Source organism: Coenobita brevimanus, chromosome 72 (assembly GCF_032717465.1).
Source record: "Coenobita brevimanus isolate Jiangsu-jjx chromosome 72, ASM3271746v2, whole genome shotgun sequence".
Taxonomy (NCBI): Eukaryota; Metazoa; Arthropoda; class Malacostraca; order Decapoda; family Coenobitidae; genus Coenobita; species Coenobita brevimanus.
Genome location: NC_137025.1, coordinates 28,522,492 through 28,528,482, shown reverse-complemented (window position 1 = coordinate 28,528,482; position 5,991 = coordinate 28,522,492).

Sequence of the window (5,991 nt, the reverse complement as noted above, 5' to 3'; positions counted from 1 at the left end):
AGACAAAGGCGAAAGAGTTTACCTAGGCAGGGTATAAGCACAGAAGCACAGTTCTTGATGACAACAGGAGGGACTCCATCAGGCCCATATGCCTTGTTAGTATTAAGGCCAGTGATGGCAGAAAATACATCAGCATATGTATGCATATGTCTGTATTTGTATGTATTTACGTGTGTGTGTGTGTGTGTGTGTGTGTGTGTGTGTGTGTGTGTGTGTGTGTGTGTGTGTGTGTGTGTTTGTTTGTTTGTTTTGTTTGTTTGTGTGTGTTTGTGTGTGTGTGTGTGTGTGTGTGTGTGTGTGTGTGTGTGTGTGTGTGTGTGTGTGTGTGAGCCTTTGCCTATGGGCTGGTGTGATTGGATATGTAAGTGTGTGTGTGTGTGTGTGTGTGTGTGTGTGTGTCTCAGCGTAGGTGTGAATGCGGACGTGAGCTTGGGGGTGGGTGAAATTGTATGTGTTTGTTTGCTTCTTTGAGAGAGAGAGAGAGAGAGAGAGAGAGAGAGAGAGAGAGCTAAGAGTGAGCCTGTGTTGGAGCATGTTTGCGTGTGAGCATTTTTGTTAGCTTGAATAGGAGCTCTTGTGCGAACGAGGGTATGAGCATTTGCGTGAACGTGGGTGCTAGTCTCTTTGTGTAATAGTCCAGGCCCTTAGGGACTAAATTGTGCAGATCTGTCTACAAGCACCAAATTTGGCTCAGATGTAGACCAGAACATACTTATTTCATTTTTGGAGGGCGCCAAGCCCAGTGTTCACTGGGGCCGCCATGTTGGCCAAATCCAAAATGGCTGCCAGCTGATACACGATCGTATCACAACTTCGTATCAGTCGTAGAATCATGAATGAGGCACTTTTTATAGGTTTTTGATCTCAAAGGATTCCAAATCTGATCTCTGTTTTGACACTCACGGTCAGGTAACCCCCCCAAAGGGCACATTAATAGTAATTTTTGAAGTTTTACAGGTCAAATGTGGGCATCTAGGACAATAATCTATATATATATAATGTTTTTTCTGTGTCTTTCAGGTCAGAGCATTTGTATATTGCACTGTTTGGATGGTTAAAGGTCTGTTGCGGCCATAAGGACCACAGAAATTTACGCTTATTTGACACAGTTTTGAAATCACGTTTATTTCTGTCTTTTTCAGGGATGCTCATATGTGTTGCTGATGTGACTACTTGTTCTGTAATATTTTTATTCTGGTAATTTATGTTTATGCGAGTGCATGTACCTACTAATAAATATTCTTTTTCAGATGTGCTTGGCTGGATTGGTGAGGAAGAATACTGATCGTGAATTACCTGGACTGGTGGTGGTGCTAAATAGCTGTACTGGTGGCGGTGGTAAAGAGTCAGCTGGTGGTGGTGATAAATAGTGGGCCTGCTGGAGATATCTGTACCGATTCATAATATGTCAACAATGGATAATATCAGTTGGGAACTGTGTTGCCTTTGCCAGTCTGATAAAAATGAACAATTACAAACACCAAGAGAAGAAAGACTTCTAACACTTGAGAGAGATCTGAATGACTTTAAGGAAATCAATGCTGTTCCTTCTGGTATGGCAGTCCCCTTTGATCAACTGAATGATGGTTCAGGTATAGCAGCAACACTTAGATCACATAATGCCAAGTATCACAAAACCTGTAGGAGCTACTGTAGTAGTTCTCGTGTCAAGAGGTTGCACCAGAAGCAAGAGACCAGTGCACAGAGTACTCCACAAAAAACTCAGGTCAGCTGGGACACCACACGCACCTGGTCGCGATGTCAAACGCTGCGTTATCTGTGAGGGGGGCGACCAGAGCAATCTACGCAAGGTAGCAACTGACAACGTCGATGTCAATCTCAAAACCTGGGCAAAGTCAAATAATAATTTTCAGTTACTGGGAAGACTGATTGCACAAGCAGTTGATGCCCATGCAGGTGATGCTTATTATGTCTCATGCTACTTGCATTTGCGAGACTCAGCGCGTGCTGCAAATCGTCGAGCATCTTCGAGCCCTGCTTCCCCTCAGTTTGATCCAATAGCCACAGCTCAAATAGTTGCCCTTGTTGAGGATTCAACCTCAGCATTAACTTCGAAAGATGTATTGAACACTGATGGAAGGACAGGGAAGCCAATGTCATGATAGCAGGGAGCCGCATGCAACCCGATTCAAAGAACATCTCAGTCTTCTTCCTGAATGGGCTGAGTTTTCAAAATGGAAGGAAATCTACATCTCTAACAAGATGAAAGTTACTGACTTGCTGGCCAAGTCTCAGGATTCCCAGATTCAGCAAGGTGATGCCCTATTACTGATGCGGGCAGCAGTGATTCTGTATAAGCGTTGTCTCCAGAAGCAACAGCCCTTCAATGGGTTTTTCTCCTCAGAATGTCTAACCACCCCTGTTCCAGAGGAGCTTCGTAGCTTCATCAATGTCATCCTCCAGGGTCCGTCAATTCTACGGGAGCAGGATAAAATCGACATTGATGCACACGTACGTGGGAGGGCAAAAATTGCATCCACTATCTCACAACTACTCATTTACAACACATATTGTGGTACACACCATGCCACCAAGACAGACACCATACGACATGGGAAAGAGCATGAAACGCCCTTCCTCCTGTACCAAGGCCTCAAGATGCATGGAGTTGCACGACTGAAGAAACAGATTGAGAATGCCCATGCACTCGGCCTATCAGTGTCCTATGGCTGTGTGATGGAGGTGAAACAAGCAATCGCACGAGCAGTGTGCAAGCGCCATGCTGAGGATGGGGTTGTTTTGCCAACTAACCTGCGATGCAATGTCTTTGTCACCTATGATGTGGACAACTTGGATGGTCAGAACACGGGAAACTTTTCCCAAGATGAGTTTCATGGCATTGCTCTGAGTGCAACTAACCATCTCTCTTGGGACAACCTAGGAGTGCAGCGAGCTCCTATCCAACTTGACTTCCCTGATACTTCTGCAGCGCAGCTTCCAGACTCATATGCTATCATACATCCGGTCGAACTACATGGACACAATGCAGTGTTTGCACCTAGAAGCAGCAACAGCCAGCTTGGACCATCTCATGATCTAGTGCCGGGGGCCAAGGAGAAGGATGAATCATGGATGTCCCACGTCACCACAGTGCTGGAGCAGGACACGCTTCCAGAAGGTGAAGTCATCACATGGTCAGGGTACAACTCTCAGCTCATGAGTGATGACTCTGTGAAGCCTCGGGCAGTGATAGGAGTTCTTCCCCTCTTTCCAGACAAAGCTGCCTCCCCTTCAGTGATGAAGCATGCGATGGAACTGACAATGCAGGGCACAGAGTTCCTGAATCCAGGTCAGACTGGTGTTCTTGGTGCCGATCAGCCATTGTATGCTATTGCAAAGCAACTACAATGGAAATTCCCAGATATTTTAGGGGAAGACAAGTTGGTTCTGATGATGGGAGCACTGCATATTGAAGACAAAGCTCATCAGATGATCGGAAAGATGTTACGTGATTCAGGGTGGACTACAGTGCTTTCTCAGGCACAAGTTCTGACATCTGGTCGTGCTCAGTCAGGGCTCAATGAACATCATATCAAGTAGCACACGTTATGCCCACCAAGTCTCGCTCATGTCTCTTCACCTCCTTAAGCACAAGGCCTATTCTGAGTACTATTCTAATGTTTTAGGACCACCTGAGTCATTGGAGATGTGGGATCAACGTTCCCAAGCAGAGGTGCCCCAGTTCAAATACTGGTCTACCATCATGGAGCTTCAGCTCCTGATGTGTTGCTTCATTCGATCACTCCGTGAGGGAGACTTCCTTCTCTATGTCCATGTATGTGGTGAGCTCTGCCCATGGTTTCATTTGCTGGACCACACGAATTATGCACGGTGGTTACCAGTACATGTGCGGGATATGGTCCAGCTGTCAGAAAAACACCCAGACATATATGCTGAGTTTCTCAAGGGAAACTTCGCTGTTCAGAGGTCGTCACACAAATTGAGCCTCATCGCAAAAGATCAGTCACACGAACAGTCCAACAAAAGTCTACAGGCACATGGCGGAGCAGCTGGACTCTACGAGAACCCTGATGCTCTCACACTTTTCATGTTGGCAGTCCCAGACTGCTCTAGGTGTGTGCAAGAGTTTGAGGCTGTTGTTGACACTGCATGCTCAAGCACTGCTCATCACGAAGAAGCACATAGTTTGCAAGTTAAGTATCGGAAAGATGTGCTGTCATTTGTTGAGGCTGTTGAGCAGCTGGGCAACCCTTTCCTTTCCACTGGCCAGGAGCTTGTAGAACTCGACACACAAGATGTGATGGAACAGGAGGTCGCTATATCTCTGTCTCAGGTTCATGAAGTCGGCCAAGCCCTTCATGCAGAATACATTTCACAGACTCGACAAGGCCACTGTGCCAATGACAGATAGCATCTCACGTAATAAAATCATGACATTCTCCAATTGGCCTGCTCCAACCAAGAAGGGCAAAAAAAACCAGCGGCGTGCAGAAGCAAAATATGACTCTCATCACTCAGCTCTTCCTTTCACTACAGTCACGTCCGGATGCAGATAGGACAGAGTTCTTTCGCTACGAAAATCAACGAGAACAACCAAGTTTGGCAGACCGTGGTTCACTTCGATCAGGCAAAAAGTCTGATATTCTGAACTGCATCAAAACACCAACTGACCAGGCAGTTCCAGCTAGATTAGCCACAGTTATTGTGCTGGATATGGCAGCTGTTGTCCATATGGTGCGGCCCACATCAGCAAAGACCTTTTCAGACTATGTCACACAACACATGATGCCATTCCTGGAGTCTCAGATGACCCCAACCATCGAACGTATCGATGCCGTGTGAGATAACTACCTCGAGGACAGCCTCAAAGCCCTCACTCATCAGCAACGTGGTATAGGTCCACGGACAAGGGTTGGGGATGGCAGCACACGGATCCCAAAGCATGACTGGAACAGTGGGTTCCTCAAACATGAGGTAACATAAAGGAGCTATTCTCTTTCCTCAGTGAGGAGATTGTCAAGAAAGATGTAGGTGGGAGGCTCCTTCTCAGTACAAAGTTTGAGAATGGGCTATCCAATAGACCCTGTGGTGTTTCAGCTCTCCAACCATGTAACCACCCTGAGACAGACACAAGGATATTCCTTCACCTGGCACATGCTGCAGCACAGGGTCACAGGACAGCCTATGTTCGTACCGTTGACAGTGATGTGGTGGTTCTTGCTGTACGCTTTTTCACCACACTTGGACTTTCACAGCTATGGGTGGGCTTTGGTAGTGGAAAAAAATTCCGTGACACTCCCATCCATTATATCTGCTCTCACCTTGGACCCTCCAAGTCTCTGGCACTGCCACTCTTCCATGCCCTCACAGGATATGACACGACATCACAGTTCATTGGATGTGGCAAAAAGACTGCCTGGGCATCTTGACAAAGCACCCCAGGGACTTACTGAAACACTGGTGGCCTTCACCCATGACCCGAAACTCTTAATCCTTGAGTCTTTGCACATGCAGAAGCTGGAACGATTTATGGTAATCATGTACAGTAAGGGATGTGGTTTGGCCAATGTCAACGAAGCCAGGCACCATCTTTTTACAAGTGGTACAAAAACGCTGGAGAACATACCACTCACTTAAGCAGCGCTGTTTGACCACATAAAGAGGGCACTGCTTCAGGCAAGCTTTTATTGGAATCAAGCAACCTCAGTTTGCCAGGAAATCTCCGACTTCAGTGATTGGGGCTGGCAGAAAGATGACGATGGTATCTGGTTACCAAACTGGACATCACTCGCAGATGCTAGTAAGGCATGTTCCATTCTCCTGTGCTGTGGCTGTGAGAGATCTTGCACAGGAAACTGCAAATGCTGTAGGGCTGGAGTCCGCTGCACAGGGTTGTGCAAATGTGAAGGTGGATGTGTGAACAATGATGATACCTAGATTAGAAACAATTAGATCTTACAGTAGTGATGTTTTCTTATAGTTCCTATGTGATTGGTGCTCAGCACCCTT